At 46.4% G+C, this 15,188-nt stretch overlaps 1 protein-coding gene across 2 annotated transcripts in view; it reads left to right on the forward strand.

Moving 5' to 3' along the window:
* The first annotated feature begins 299 nt into the window (after positions 1–299).
* Positions 300–15,188, forward strand: part of SPINK2 (serine peptidase inhibitor, Kazal type 2) — a 35,972-nt gene continuing 21,083 nt past the window's right edge. Inside the window, exon 1 of one of the 2 annotated variants that reach the window (XM_030192472.1) lies at positions 300–577. The gene's annotated coding sequence lies outside the window, so the exon portion shown is untranslated. Of the gene's footprint in view, positions 578–4,174; positions 4,218–15,188 lie in introns of those variants that run through there. The other variant, XM_030192473.1, reaches the window with a different exon arrangement.

The following is a 15,188-nucleotide window of genomic DNA, read 5'->3' on the forward strand; positions in this document are numbered from 1 at the left end:
CCCCCCCCCCCACACACACACACACACACACATATATTTAAAGTGCAATAAAACAATAAAGCATCTTTGACAATACCTCATTACACAAACATTTTTTTAAATGTGTGTAGGGGGTACCATGAATGTGTCCCCTTCTTGACGTAGTGATGATATCAAATAGAGCACATGGACCACTGCTATGACTCAGTATGGCTACTCGTATGTTCGTATATAAAACTCATGAGCCCCTTTCATTCAAATTCTTTTTCCTTCCTCTCCTGGGAATGTGCTGAGACTTGAAGGAGGAGCTCTCAGGGACCCAGGAGTGGGAGTCTTTGATAATTGAACAGTATCTGTAGACCTGGAAAGGATAAGAGGGAACATTAGTGAAGAAAGGTTGACTCCATAATCCTGGGTCTCCTTATAGAAGTATCTCAGTGTGTGATCTGAGGAGTTTTGCTGTTGGGACCGATAGGGAAGACTTCCCCGCAAGGAGAAATTCTGCTGTGTTCTTTTGGGTCCAGGTTTAACAGCAGCTCACCATTTGTGGATAGAAGGAGTTGCTGCCTCAAGAACTGGTCTGCATGCAGGACCTCAGGTATTAAAAAGGGGAGAAACCAGGGAAGGTCCTGTTTCCTGTATCCCCTAAGAATGCTTAATAGTGTAATGTGTATATATGTTCTACTTATTGTGAATTTTCAGGGCTAGAAGCATTACAGTGGTTATTCGGTTTCTGGACTGTGTATTCTGTTTCTTGTTTGCACAAGGATTGTATTAGCATCGAGTGCATTGTATGTGGAATTTTCCATTTGCAACAAGTTACCAGTAAGGGATTTGCTTGTGCCTGACAACCTCAACAGCCTAGGACCCTGAAGGATGTTCTCTCCCCCTCCCCCTACTTCTTCTTCCCATAGGAGCCAACTTTGTGGGTGCAGTGGGTGATGAGCACCACCAGTATTGAGCAAGACTTTATTGTGTCCAGGGAGGGGCAATTTGTATTGTGTTTGGCACCTCGAATGATTTTGAAATGTTAGTGCCTGTGCTTCCTGCTATCCCCTCCCCCTCCCCCACCCCTCAGAATTCATAAAGAATCTAGGGTGCATGGGGTGTTTACCTATCCTGAATGTACCCCATAACCAGGCAAAATGGGTTACATTTGAATTCCAAAAAATCCCACTGCTTTTAAGAGACATCCTCCTGCACTCCCCCCCCCCCCCCCCCCCCACTGATCCTTCCCCAGCAGCAGTGATCATGTAACATCAGAAATCTAACAGCTAAAGTAGGCTGATTTTAGAAGTGCTGGTGTCATTCACAATGTAAAAAGCTGATTTGTCAGGAAATGCTTCTACAAACTTATTCGTTCTGTAAAATCACTATTAATAGGAAAAGCATTGAAAACTTTAGTTCATTCATTAGTCCTCACACATTTGGACTATTGTAACTCCTTATTTAAGGGTATTCGTGTGACAGAAATTAATCGAATGCAATTAATACAAAATACTGCGGTAAAGTTTATAAATGGGCAGTATTCTTTAAAGTACTAGCTCAAAGTACTGAAGTAAAAGTAAAAATAAATGCATATTCTAATACTTAAGTAAAAAGTACAGTGAGGAAACCATTAAAAAATGTACTTAAGTAAAAAGGTTATTGCCTAATATAATTTTTGAGTAAAAAGTAAAAGTACCACAACTACAATGATTGCAACTATTATTAATGTTTTTATCCCAACAACTTTATTGCTCTATAATTCAATCCACTTTGCTTTTAGTAAAACTAAGGGGTCCTTTTACTAAGATGCACTGAAAAATGGCCTGCTCTGTTCTTGGAAAAGGAGTAAACCCCTTAAAACATAGTAGAGGTGGCGCTAGGAGAGACTATAGGGGAATGCCCTTGATACAGCTCGTGGCAGAGCGAAACATGCATGTCGGGCAGCTGAACCCCCTAGTCTGATACTGAAAAAGATAAGATAAGTAATTTAATCAATAAGTGGAGCGGAGGAGTGGCCTAGTTATTAGGGTGGTGGACTTTGGTCCTGAGGAACTGAGTTCAATTCCCATTACCGCCTGGGGTTCGCGGTAGCCGGGCGGTAGTTCCAAATTGACCGCGCATAGGTGCCCATGCGCCTTAGTAGAGAGGCTCTTAAATTTTGACAATGACTGTCACTCATATGAGTGTGCTTGTGAGTCATTAATCCAGCACAGCTAAAAAGGTTTTCAACAACTGCAGTAGCAGGAAGTGGAGTGTTCAGTCTGATAAAATGTTCCTTTAAATCAGACTAGGCTGCAATATTACTGATATCTTCTGACTGGATTCTGCAAGTATTGATCAAGGGAATCTCTGTCTGAAACACTTGACTTCCTTAAAGCAATGAATATTTTATCACCATCATTATCACCCGAATTAGTAGTGCTGTCTAATTCATCACTTGCATCTTCATCTTCGTTATCATTGCCATGCTGTCCAATTACAGAAAAGGCATCCTCAAAGTTGGAATCATTGTGTTTTGTTCTAACAATTTTTTGTGATGGCAAACTCTGAATATCTTCGAGAACTGATGCAAGAATATCAAGAGGCTCATTTTTGAAACAGAAAAACGTCCAAAAAATGGCATAACAGGCAGATAAACATTACTCAATGAAAAACGTCTAAAGCGTTATAATCAAACAAACAAACAAAAAACACCCAAGTTCGCTATCTGCCAAAAAGAAGAGGTTCCCAGAGGGGGCATTTCCACATGGGTGGTATGGGAGCATGTATTGCCGATAATGGATAGCAAAATGACTTCCTGGGGGCGGAAAGAAAAATGCCTGGAATTAGACCTGCTTTAAAAGCGTCTAGGGTAAGGCCAAACCTGTTGATTTTGGAGAGTGAAGAGGTAGAAGTGGTCATTGGTGAGAAACAGTGGAGAGTTGTTGAGTGCTTTGTTACCTTTGTGTGTTTGCCCCAATCTGAACCTTTTGACTTTCACATTTCCTGCCTTGCCTCCTCTGTGTCTCACCTCCACAACTCCTTGCCTACACCTGCTAGTCCCCCCCCCCCCACCACACCCATCCCTTCCTCTGTATCTCACCCCCTTCCCTCACCAAATCCTCACTGTCCCCAAACCCCCACACCTACCAATATACCTCCCTTGCTTGTCCTCTGTCTCTCATTGTCCTCTGTTTGTCCATACCTAGTTTTTCACTGTGCTCTGTGCTGTGGCTGTGTGTGTGACGACTGTTTGGTGGTGGAAGAGTGAGTGCTTGGTGCTGCAGCAATGTGTGTTTGGACTGTGTGTTGGTGGTGGGAGAGTGAGTGTTTTGGGCAGCTGGTGTGTGTCTCACAGTTGTGTGCGGGTGTGGGTGCTGGTGCTGGGTCTCGCAAGGTACAGTGAGTGGAGGTGTGCACAGTGGTGTTTCTGGGGTCAATGGGTTGCATCTGTGGTAGTGGGACACCTGTACGACAATCATGGATGTGCTGAATGCTTTGGTGGCTCACACCTTACTGGAGGTGGATAAGAGTTTGGAGGGGAGGCCCCAGAGGAAATATCCCTATCAGAAAACCTTCAGGACCCTCACCTGCTTCCTGGATCTCACTGACCAGGAATGCCTGACTAGGTTTCGCTTCAACAGGGCCACCATACAGCACCTCTGTGACAAGCTACAACCCTTCCTCCAGCCCAAGACTTGCAGAAACAATCCTGTGCCAGTCCACCTGAAGGTCATTGCCTCCCTCGCTAGGGTTACCATATTTTGTCCTCTCAAAAAGAGGACACATGTCCCGCCCCTTTCACATCCTCGCCCCACCTCCTGTCACATATTCCCCTCCCCCTGGGTCACATATTCCTCTCCCCTACCCCGGGTCACCTCCCCTCCCCTCCCCTTACTTACTATCTACTGCCCTGGTGGTCTAGTGACCTCTTCGGGGTGTAGACCTCAATCATATCTTCCATCAGTCACCACTTTTCCAAGCTGAAGAGCCCTAACCTCTTTAGCCTTTCCTCATACAAAAGGAGTTGCATCCCCTTTATCATTTTGGTCGCTCTTCTTTGAACCTTTTCTAATTCCGCACCATGGAGCGATACAGAGGCATTATGGTATTTTTGGTCTTATTCACCTTTCCTTTCCTAATAATTCCTAGCATCCTGTTTGATTTTTGGCCACCACTGCGCACTGGGCAGACGATTTCAGCGTATTATCTACAACAACACCTAGATCTTTTTCTTGGGTACTGAACCCCAAGGTGGACCCTAGCATCAGGTAACTATGATTCAGATTATCCTTTCCAATGTGCATCACTTTGCATTTACTACTACTACTACTATTTAACATTTCTAAAGCGCTACTAGGGTTACGCAGCGCTGTACAATTTAACATAGAAAGACAGTCCCTGCTCAATGAGCTTACAATCTAAAGGACAAATGTACAGTTAGTTAAGTAGGGGTCAATAAATTGGGGCAGTCTAGGTTTCTTGAAAGGTATAGAGGTTAGGTGTCGTAAGCAACATTGAAGAGGTGGGCTTTGAGTAAGGCTTTGAAGATGGGTAGGGAGGGGGCTTGGCGCAAGGGCTCAGGAAGTCTATTCCAGGCATAGGGTGAGGTGAGGCAGAATGGGCGGAGTCTGGAATTGGCGGTGGTGGAGAAGGGTACTGAGAGGAGGGATTTGTCCTGAGAGCGGAAGTTTCGGGTGGGAACGTAAGGGGAGATGAGGGTAGAGAGGTAGTGAGGGGCTGCAGACCGAGTGCATTTGTAGGTAAGAAGGAGAAACTTGAACTGAATGCGGTATCTGATCGGAAGCCAGTGAAGTGACTTGAGGAGAGGGGTGATATGAGTATATCGGTTTTGGCGGTATATATGACGTGCAGCAGAGTTCTGAATGGATTGAAGGGGGGATAGGTGGTTAAGTGGGAGGCCAGTGAGGAGTAGGTTGCAGTAGTCAAGGCGAGAGGTAATGAGAGCGTAGATGAGAGTTCGGGTGGTGTGCTCAGAGAGGAAGAGGCGAATTTTGTTGATGTTAAAGAGGAAGAATTGACAGGTCTTGGCTGTCTGCTGGATGTGCGCCGAGAAGGAGAGGGAGGAGTCGAAGATGACTCCGAGGTTGCGGGCGGATGAGACGGGGAGGATGAGAGTGTTATCAACTGAGCATTTGTCCACATTGAATTTCATCTGCCATTTGGATGCCCAGTTTGTATGTATTTTAACAACCTTGGGAAAAATATCCTGCAATTTTTCCCAGTTTGTACTGTATGTGTTTTAACAACCTTGAATTGTTTTGTGTCATCTGCAAATGTAATAACCTCACTCATTGTTCCGATCATTTATAAACATGTTAAAAAGCACCAGTCCCAGTAAAGATCCCTGTAGCATTCTTGTATGCACCCTCCTCCAATGAGACAAGTAACCATTTAACCCTACCCTCTGTCTTCTGTCCAATAACCAATTCCTAATCCACACCTATTCCATGACTTTTTAATTTTCTCAGGAGTCTCTCATGAGGAATTTTATCAAGCTTTCTGAAAAGCTGAAGAACTTGAAGATGGACTAACACGGCTACCACATCTCTCTACTGAAAATCTAGATACACTACATCGACCGGCTCACTTTTATCCATGTTTATTCACGCCTTCAAAGAAATGAAGCAAATTTGTGAGGCAAGACTTCCCTCGGCAGAACCCATGCTGACTCTGGCCCATTAAACCATGTTTGTCTATGCGTTCTGTAATTTTATTCTTTATAATAGTTTCCACTATTTTACCCGGCACTGACATTAGGCTTACCAGTCTGTAATTTCCCGGATCACCTCTGGAACCCTTTTTAACAATCGGCGTTACGTTGGCCACCCTCCAATCTTCAGGTACTACAGACGATTTTAATGACAGGTTACAAATCACTAACAGCAGATCAGCAATTTCATGCTTGAGTTCTTTGAGTAAGCCTTGGATGTATGCCATCCAGTCCCACAATCTAGGCACTGTTTCTACAGGATTTGTATTGAACAAAAAGACACATAGGCTAAAAATAGATGCCTTTCTGACCTAGGGGTCCTTTTACAATGGTGCGTTAAGGGATTTAGCACACACTAATGAATTAGTGCGCGCCAATTGACATGCAGCCCATAGGTATACAATGGGCTGCTCGGCACTTATAGCACTGTAAGAACATAAGTACATAAGTATTGCCATACTGGGACAGACCAAAGGTCCATCAATCCCAGCATCCTGTTTCCAACAGTGGCCAATCCAGGTCACAAATACTTGGCAAGATCCTAAAAAAGTACAAAATGTTTTATGCTGCTTATCCCAGAAAAAAAGCAGTGGATTTTCCCCAAGTCCATTTTAATAATGGTCTATGGACTTTTCCTTTAGGAAGCCGTCCAAACCTTTTTAAAACCCTGCTAAGCTAACTGCCTTTACCACATTCTCTGGCAACGAATTTCACAGTTTAATTAAACGAGCGAAGAAAAATTTTCTCTGATTCGTTTTAAATTTACTACTTTGTAGCTTCATCAAATGCCCCCTAGTCCTGAGCCCCTACGTCTTGCCCCATCCTTGGCCAACTTTAAATCTAGACTGAAAGCCCACCTCTTTAACATTGCTTTTGACTCGTAACCACTTGTAACCACTCGCCTCCACCTACCCTCCTCTCCTCCTTCCTGTACACATTAATTGATTTGATTTGCTTACTTTATTTGTTGTCTATTAGATTGTAAGCTCTTTGAGCAGGGACTGTCTTTCTTCTATGTTTGTGCAGCGCTGTGTACGCCTTGTAGCGCTATAGAAATACTAAATAGTAGTAGTAGTAGTAGTAGTAGTATTTTTGGAAAGAGTAAACAGACGCTTCACGTCTACCCTTTCCACTTCACTCATTATTTTATAGAATTAATGTGTGATAAACGCTGCACAGCTCATTGTATACCTATGGGCTGCATGGCACTTGGTGCACACTAAGGGCCTTATTTACTAAGGCGTGTTAGCATTTTTATCATGCCTACAATTAGCGCTTGCACTAACCGTGTAGGTGCCTATAGGGATACTGTAGGCACGTACACTGTTAACACGCATACATGGTTAACATGCATTAAAAATGCTAACGTGTCTATAACGCAGCTTAGTAAACAGGGCCCTAATTCTTTAGCATGTGGTAAATCCCTTAGCACACCTTAGTAAAAGGACCCCTAGTAAGCTAGGCACCCTATAATAACATTACACTTTTAGGGGCCCTTTTACTAAGTTGCGGTAAAAAGTGGCCTGCAGTAGTCTGGATGCATGAATTTGGTACGTACTGAGCCTTTTTTTTTTTTTTACCATGGCTGGACAAAAAAAGGCTTTTCTTAGTAGGGCGGTAAAGGGCCGTGTGCTAAAACCAAAAGTAGCAGCTCTAATAGTTCCATATGTTCCATTGCGCTCCTCCGTTAGTGAATGGCTTGTTGTTCTCAATCTGGCACACACTAAACTACGACTAACTCATCATTCAGTTTTCTTCTTCCTCAGTCCCTCTCTTCCTTTTTCACTTAGATCTGAACAATCTTATTCACGTTTCAAGATAGCTGCTCTGAAGACCCATTTATTCTCCATTGCTTATTCTGATTGATCCTCCCTAGCTTGCTGTTATTGTTGGGTTGCTCTATGTAATGCTCCGGGTAGCGTTGTCCTTTGGGCAGTGGCGCTGGTGTCTCTGCAGCTTTTTTTTCTTGCTTGCTATTTTTTTCTGATCTATTTTCTCTTGGGCCAATGATCAAAAGTCAACGTGAGCGCTAAAGGCCATTAGCGCCATTTTTGCGCTCGCACTCACCAACATGGGATGATCAGTGGGGTTACCGCAGTAAACAAAGAGTGCGCCAGGCACTTGCACAGATGGCATGTAAATGTAGTCCATCTCATGTAAATAAAGCCATTTCCTATTCCTCCTAGATGATCAAAAACTAGTGCCGCAATGAACAGAGGTGTTGAATGGCGTTAGACAGAAAACAACACCACAAAATAATGCCCGGTCCTGGCTGGTGTTATTGTCGAGCAGGTCCCATCAGAGCTAAAAAAAAAAGTTATATATGTGAAGGCAAGGGGACCGTCAATTGGAGCAAGGACAGGCACCTGAAAAAATAGAAAACAAAAAAGCATTACTTTTAAGCCCCCCACACAAATAATGGGGATACTGAAATACACATGTCTAGTCCAGGGGCATAGCCAGACTTCGGCGGGAGGGGGGTCCAGAGCCTGTGGTGAGGGGGCACATTTTAGCCCCCCCCGGTGCCGCTGCCACCACCACCAACTTCGACCTCCCCCTGCCGACGACCTTCTCGACCCCCCTCCTGCCGCCAACCCTCCCCCGCCGCCGCCTACCTTTGCTGGCGGGGAACCCCAACCCCCACCAGCCGAGGTCTTCTTTCTTCGTGCCGTTTCTGAGTCTGACGTCCTGCACGTTTTACATGCAGGACGTCAGACTCACAGAAACAGAACAAGGCCTTGCAATCTGCAGGGCTTTGTTCTGTTTCTGTGAAGTCTGACGTCCTGCACATTGTACGCACAGGACGTCAGACTCAGAAACAGAACGAAGGAAGAAGAGGACCTTGGCTGGCGGGGGTTGGGGTCCCCCACTAGCAAAGGTAGGCGGCAGCAGGTTCGTGGCGGGAGGGGGGGTCGAGAGGGTCATTGGCAGGGGGGTCCAGGGCCAAATCTACGGGAGCCCAGGCCCCCGTGGCCCCACGTAGCTACGTCCCTGGTCTAGTCACTTACCTCAAACTGGTCTGTGATGCAACAAAAAAAGCCAGGAAAGGTGCTACAAGCACAGTCAAACGAGGTAGAAAGCCAATGCAAACAGACTAAGGCCAGCTATAGAACAACAGGACAAGCTATCTTTTTACGGTATTTTCAGACAGCATGTTTTGTCACGCTTTACGGCAGGGCGCACTTTATGACACACCGACGAGCTGTCCTACGGAAGGACACACACGATGGCGTGCCCCACCTATGCACATGAGCGTTGTTCCTGGCTTCTTTTTAGCTCATCAGATTAGGGCGCATGCACCCCGGCTGCTTAGCATATTTTATCACGCTGTTTTAGAGGGGGTTAGCGCTACTACAGCACTGCTTATATCTGCATATATTAACTCTGATCCTGACCGCACTACTATTCTGCGCTTCTATGGCGGTGGAACAGCAGTATTTTGAGAGCGCTATCCTGAATAGTGCAGGGATTTGATCATCGGCCCATCTGTGTCTTATTGCATTGTAGCTTTGGCCTCGTTAAAGGCGGTATATTAAATTTTATTAAACTAAAATACATTTATGTGCTTAAGTCCCAATTAAATCTAATTAGTGTCAATAATTGTGTGCTTGTTAAAAAGTCAATTATTGGTACTAATTGGCTCATTCTATTACATTTACATGCACAAATTGGGGCCATGACTAAATTTGTGCACACAATTTATGATGACTTTTATAGAATTAGGGAAGAGAGCACATAAATGGAAGTGGTTGTCCACCTGGGTGGAGCGTGGAAGGCGCTGCCTCTTAGGTGTGCAGCTTGCAGAATGCCGATAGTTAAGTTTGCTCTTGCCACATTTATAGGATCAGTTACATCAGCTCTATGGCTGGTGTAGCCGCTGCAAGTACATAATGTTAGGCATGTTGATATCAGGTCACGCTAGTATTCTGTAACGAGATCTAGATGCCCAGATATCATTATAGAACAGGCTCTCAACCAGGGCGTAGCCAGGCTTCGGCGGGAGAGGGGTCCAGAGCCCGAGGTGAGGGGGCACATTTTAGCCCCCCCCCCCCGCCATTTTTGACCCCTCGCCGCCGCCATCACCACCAACTTTGACCCCCCCCCCTGCTGACGACCCTCTCAACCCCCCTCCCGCCGCCGTTGCCTACCTTTGCTGGCGGGGGACCCCAACCCCCGCCAGCCGAGGTCCTCTTCTTCCAGCGCAAGGCTTCGTTCTGTTTCTGACTCACAGAAACAGAACGAAGCCTTGCGGATTAGCCATCAACGCGGCCACTGGCTGATCTGCAAGGCTTCATTCTGTTTCTGTGAGTCTGACGTCCTGCACGTTGTACATGCAGGACGTCAGACTCACAGAAACAGAAAGAAGCCTTGCGCTGGAAGAAGAGGACCTCGGCTGGCAGGGGTTGGAGTCCCTCGCCAGTAAAGGTAGCCGACGGTGACGGCAGCAGCGGGGGAGGGTGGGGTCGAGAGGGTTGTTGGCAGGGGGTCCAGGCCAAATCTATGGGGGCCCAGGCCCCCGTGGCCCCACGTAGCTACGCCACTGGTGTGGCATTGGGGCACCTAAAAGGAGGTACTTATTTATAGAGTTGTGTCTTTGAAAGCTGCCCTCTGGGGCCCTTTTACCAGGGGCGTAGCTACGGGTGGGCCTGGGTGGGCCCAGGCCCATCCAATTTCGTCTCAGGCCCGCCCACCCAAGCGCACCACACACACTGCAGCAGCCCCGGCCCTTTTCACGTTTTCAACTGTCTGAGACTGTAAATCGCGACTTGCGTAGACAGCAGAGAAGGCACGGCACCCGATCAGCTGATCTCCGGTCCAGGCTCCAGCCCACCTACCTACCTTTCGGGCTTGCAGGTCGCGTCGCGAAGCTCAGGGGCATAGCTACGGGTGGGCTCTCAGCTCAGGCCCACCAAGGCGGTAGGCAGCTCTTCAATCCTCCTCTTCCCTGTCTAAATGTTTTTCCTGATCCTGAAGTCGTAGGCCATTGTAGCGCTGCACACTGGTGCCACCCACTATTCACTCCGTGTCTGGTTTCACTCCGGAGTCTTTGAACTCTGCTTTGCTGCTTTGACTTGTTCCTCCCCCCTGTGTGCATGATGGCACCGCACCGCAGTACTGCATGGGAAGGGAACATGTACCGGCTGCCGTCAGTGTCGCGGTTCCTCCCCTCTGCCCTGCTGTGTTTGTCATGTTGGTGCCTTGGTGGGGTTTTGGGTGCAGTGCTCGGGTTAAAATAAAAAAAAAGTTTTAAATTTAATGTAGGCAGATTTCTGGGTGGCGGTGGGCTCTGCAGTGCCCAGGACATTAAACAAAAAGTCTTATATTTAATGCTGGTCTGCTTCATGGTGGGGTTAGGAGATGCCAGACCATGGGAGGGGGGGATTGGAGGGGGTAGGATAGGGCTGACACTAGGCTACAGGAAGGGGTGGGGAGTAGGGTAGGGCTGATACCTAGATATGGGATGGATGGTGGGGAAGGGAAGACCTGATACCAGACTATGGGGATAGATGGGAGGGAGAGTAAGGTAGAGAAGGGAAGGGCTGATGTTGGGCTATGGTGATGGATGAGGGGTAGGGAAGGGAAAAGCTGATGCCGGGCTGAAGGGCAGGGAATGGCTGATGCCAGGCTACAGGACAATTTCTAATTTTTGGTCCTCTATTCTGTAATTGATAGGAGTTGGTATGTTTTCTGCATGTGAATAAAGTGAGAGATTCTGCTGGCATGTGGTTTCTGTGGGGATGTACGAGTCTGACCTGTCTGACTTTTCCATTGGGATGTACATTGCTGTTATGTATATTTACTGCTGCCTTTATACAATTACTGTTATTGGTATTCATGTTCAGAATTGATGTTGTTTGAAACCTAGGCTCTAAGCTTCTTTGCAGAATTTAGTGTTACTTCACAAAGTACCTGGCAGTGAACGGATTTTCTATTGCTATTATTGAGGTGCTACCAGAATTTGAAGTACATTTTTCCTATGTAATTATATTGCAAGATCCTGTCATGTGTGTTGAGAGGTTTGCCATTGTGGTAGACTTATGTCGGTCAATTTTAAGATATGGGATAATGTAACTATATTTAAAAATATCGGTTTCTCCATTAAGTATGTATGTGGTTTCTGCTAATGCAGGTCAGCTATTGGGCAGACTGCTTAGAAATCCTCCAGCAAGTGCAAAATTGCCCACTCATATTAGCTCTGGGCCCGCCCAAAATGTCAAGTCTGGCTACGCCACTGCCTTTTACTAAAGCGCTGGTGCATGGCAACAAGCTCGCCTTGCGCCAATCCGGAACTACCTCCGGGCTACCGCAGGAGCCTTGTGGTAGTTCCCACCCCCCATCCCCCAGTGCACGCCATTTCTGGCGCTACAAAAGTTATCTATTTTTGTAGCGCCGGTGCTTACCTGGTAGTAATCGGGCAGCAGTTACCACCAGGTTAGCATGGGAGCCCTTACCTGCCATCTCAATGGGTGGTGGTAGTGCTCCCTCCGAAATGGCCACGTGGTTCGCTTACTACATGGCTGTTTCTTTTCCAGAAAAAAGACAGCCTTTTTACCCACTGTGGTAAAAAGGGGCCTCAGCACACATGAAAAACTCGCACTAACGCTAGCGCAGGCCCACTTCTACCCCAGCTTAGTAAAAGGACTCTTGTGTGAAGTAAAATTTGACGAGTTTTTTTTTCTGTTCATGATTTCTTAATATTCACGTTAATTAGCAAGAAAAGAAGCAGTCAGTTGGAATATTGTGAATATTTAAACAGATGAGAAAGGACAAACATCATCCCGTGCTCTGGCCAGTACTTCATTAGAAAAATCATTTTTATTTCTTTTTGGATAAGCATGGTGCATCTGTGTTGTAGCTCTGCCCCCTGTTTTTGAAACTCTGCCTCCCAGCGCCCTCTCTTCCCTTGTTTGTGCTTTGTGTGATGGCTTCAGGGCTGCCAAGAGACTGGGCCGAGCACAGGACAAGGCCGCCGCTCACCCCCTCCATCCCCTCTGTCCGCCACCGAGCCGGGCCCTCTGCATTGAAATCACAGCGTCTCTCACCTCCGTGTGAAAGCACTTCAGGCAGCAGGGCAGCAGATCGCCATCCTTCGGCCCTCCTTCCCTCCTTGTGTCCCGCCCTCACGGAAATTACTTCAGACGAGGGTGGGACACAGGGAGGGAAGGAGGCCCAAAGGGAGGCGATATGCTGCCTGCAGCGCTTTCACACGGAGGTGAGAGGCGCTGTGATTTCAATGCAGGAGGCCCAGCCCGGTGGCAGACTGTCCCGGTGGGACTGTGGCGCCAGGCCCCCCTTAGAGGCCTGGGTCCGGGGAATTTTGTCCCCCCCTGCCCCCCCTCTCGGCGACCCTGGATGGCTTCATGGGTTTGTGACAAAGGAGCAGAACCGCAGTGACTGAAGAGGAGCTGAACAATTATTTCTCCTCTAAACACACATCAAAATGAAAAGAGGGTTTCTTCAGGATTTATTCAACTGTTGGCTGAGCCTTGATTGTTTGTTTTAAAGGGTGCTGTTGCTTTTATTCCCCTGCTACTGGTATATGAATAAATGGGGCTGTGTCCTGCAGCATGCTGGTGTTGTAGCACCATCTAGAGGACAGAGAGGAATGTGATGAAATATCACATCCCTCCCTTCTACTATGGAGTTTTCCTAATGGCAATACGATTTGGGTTTTTTTGCTTTACTACATGATTTCCTAAATCTGAACCCAATGCAAGTTACAGTCAGGGACACAAGTTATTTCCCTGCCCAAATGGGCTTGCAATCTAAGTTGTACCTGGAACTGAGCACGTTCCATCCTGCTTCTCTCCTACCCCAAAGATGCCAAATTACCCAGTTCCAGACTGCAGACTTTTTGGCCAGTCTTAGTTTTAAATTACATCCCAAAACAGTGTGGGATGTGTGGTGCCTGATCCTGCCCACTGCAATCAGTACTGCAACTCCCATAGTGCATCAGGATTGGGTGGTCAGAAATCCAGGACTGTGCTAAAATCTCCTTCCTGGAACTGGGCAACTTTGCATCTCTGCTACCCACCTCATTCCCTGCTTTTCTGGTGGCCTTATCCAATTAGATAAGTGACTTATCCACCCACCAAACTGCTTTCAATTTTAGCCTAGGCTCTAATGGATAAAACCCAGCTGGTTTAGTATCTGCCAGATCTAGCTTTCTCAACAACTTAATGCCTCCTATTTATGTGTATTTACACTAAGTAATTGCTGATAAGTAAAATATACAGAACAAGAATTGACTATTAAATATTTACAGATCCCAACATCTTACTTAGCTCAAAGGCTTAGTGGGACTGATAGTCAAAGCAATTTAGCCAGCTGCTGACCAGGGCTAGCCACTAATATTCAGCAGCACTTAACCGGCTGAGAGCCAATGAATATCGAAGTTAACACCAAACTCAAAAGCCGGCTATGTTGGGGGTGTTCTGGGTGCAGAGTCAGAATTTGGCCACTTAAGTGCTGATAGTCAGCCCTTAAGGGGGAGATTCTATATATGGCGCCTAAAACATCAGCACTGAAATCAGAGCTGACAAAGCGTATTCTATAATCGGTGCCTATGAAATGAAAATGTGGCGTAAATCCCAGCACATTGATTTAGGCGCACTGGGCCATATTTTTTACTAGACGCGTACATTTTGGAATGCCCATTTTCCCGCCCATAACCATGCCCCGTTTTGCCTGCACGTGTTAGAAGTTCGGCACACATTGTTACAGAATAAACTTAGTGAGTCATGCGCCTAAATTGTAATCAGTGCCAATTAGTTCTCATTATTGCTTGTTAAGTGCTGTTATAAGTACATAAGTACATAAGTAGTGCCATACTGGGAAAGACCAAAGGTCCATCTAGCCCAGCATCCTGTCACCGACAGTGGCCAATCCAGGTCAAGGGCACCTGGCACGCTCCCTAAACGTAAAAACATTCCAGACAAGTTATACCTAAAAATGCGGAATTTTTCCAAGTCCATTTAATAGCGGTCTATGGACTTGTCCTTTAGGAATCTATCTAACCCCTTTTTAAACTCCGTCAAGCTAACCGCCCGTACCACGTTCTCCGGCAACGAATTCCAGAGTCTAATTACACGTTGGGTGAAGAAAAGTTTCTCCGATTCGTTTTAAATTTACCACACTGTAGCTTCAACTCATGCCCTCTAGTCCTAGTATTTTTGGATAGCGTGAACAGTCGCTTCACATCCACCCGATCCATTCCACTCATTATTTTATACACTTCTATCATATCTCCCCTCAGCCGTCTCTTCTCCAAGCTGAAAAGCCCTAGCCTTCTCAGCCTCTCTTCATAGGAAAGTCGTCCCATCCCCACTATCATTTTCGTCGCCCTTCGCTGTACCTTTTCCAATTCTACTATATCTTTTTTGAGATACGGAGACCAGTACTGAACACAATACTCCAGGTGCGGTCGCACCATGGAGCGATACAACGGCATTATAACATCCGCACACCTGGACTCCATACCCTTCCTAATAACACCCAACATTCTATT

The sequence above is a fragment of the Microcaecilia unicolor genome, chromosome 2, assembly GCF_901765095.1.
Source record: "Microcaecilia unicolor chromosome 2, aMicUni1.1, whole genome shotgun sequence".
In the NCBI taxonomy this organism is placed as follows: domain Eukaryota; kingdom Metazoa; phylum Chordata; class Amphibia; order Gymnophiona; family Siphonopidae; genus Microcaecilia; species Microcaecilia unicolor.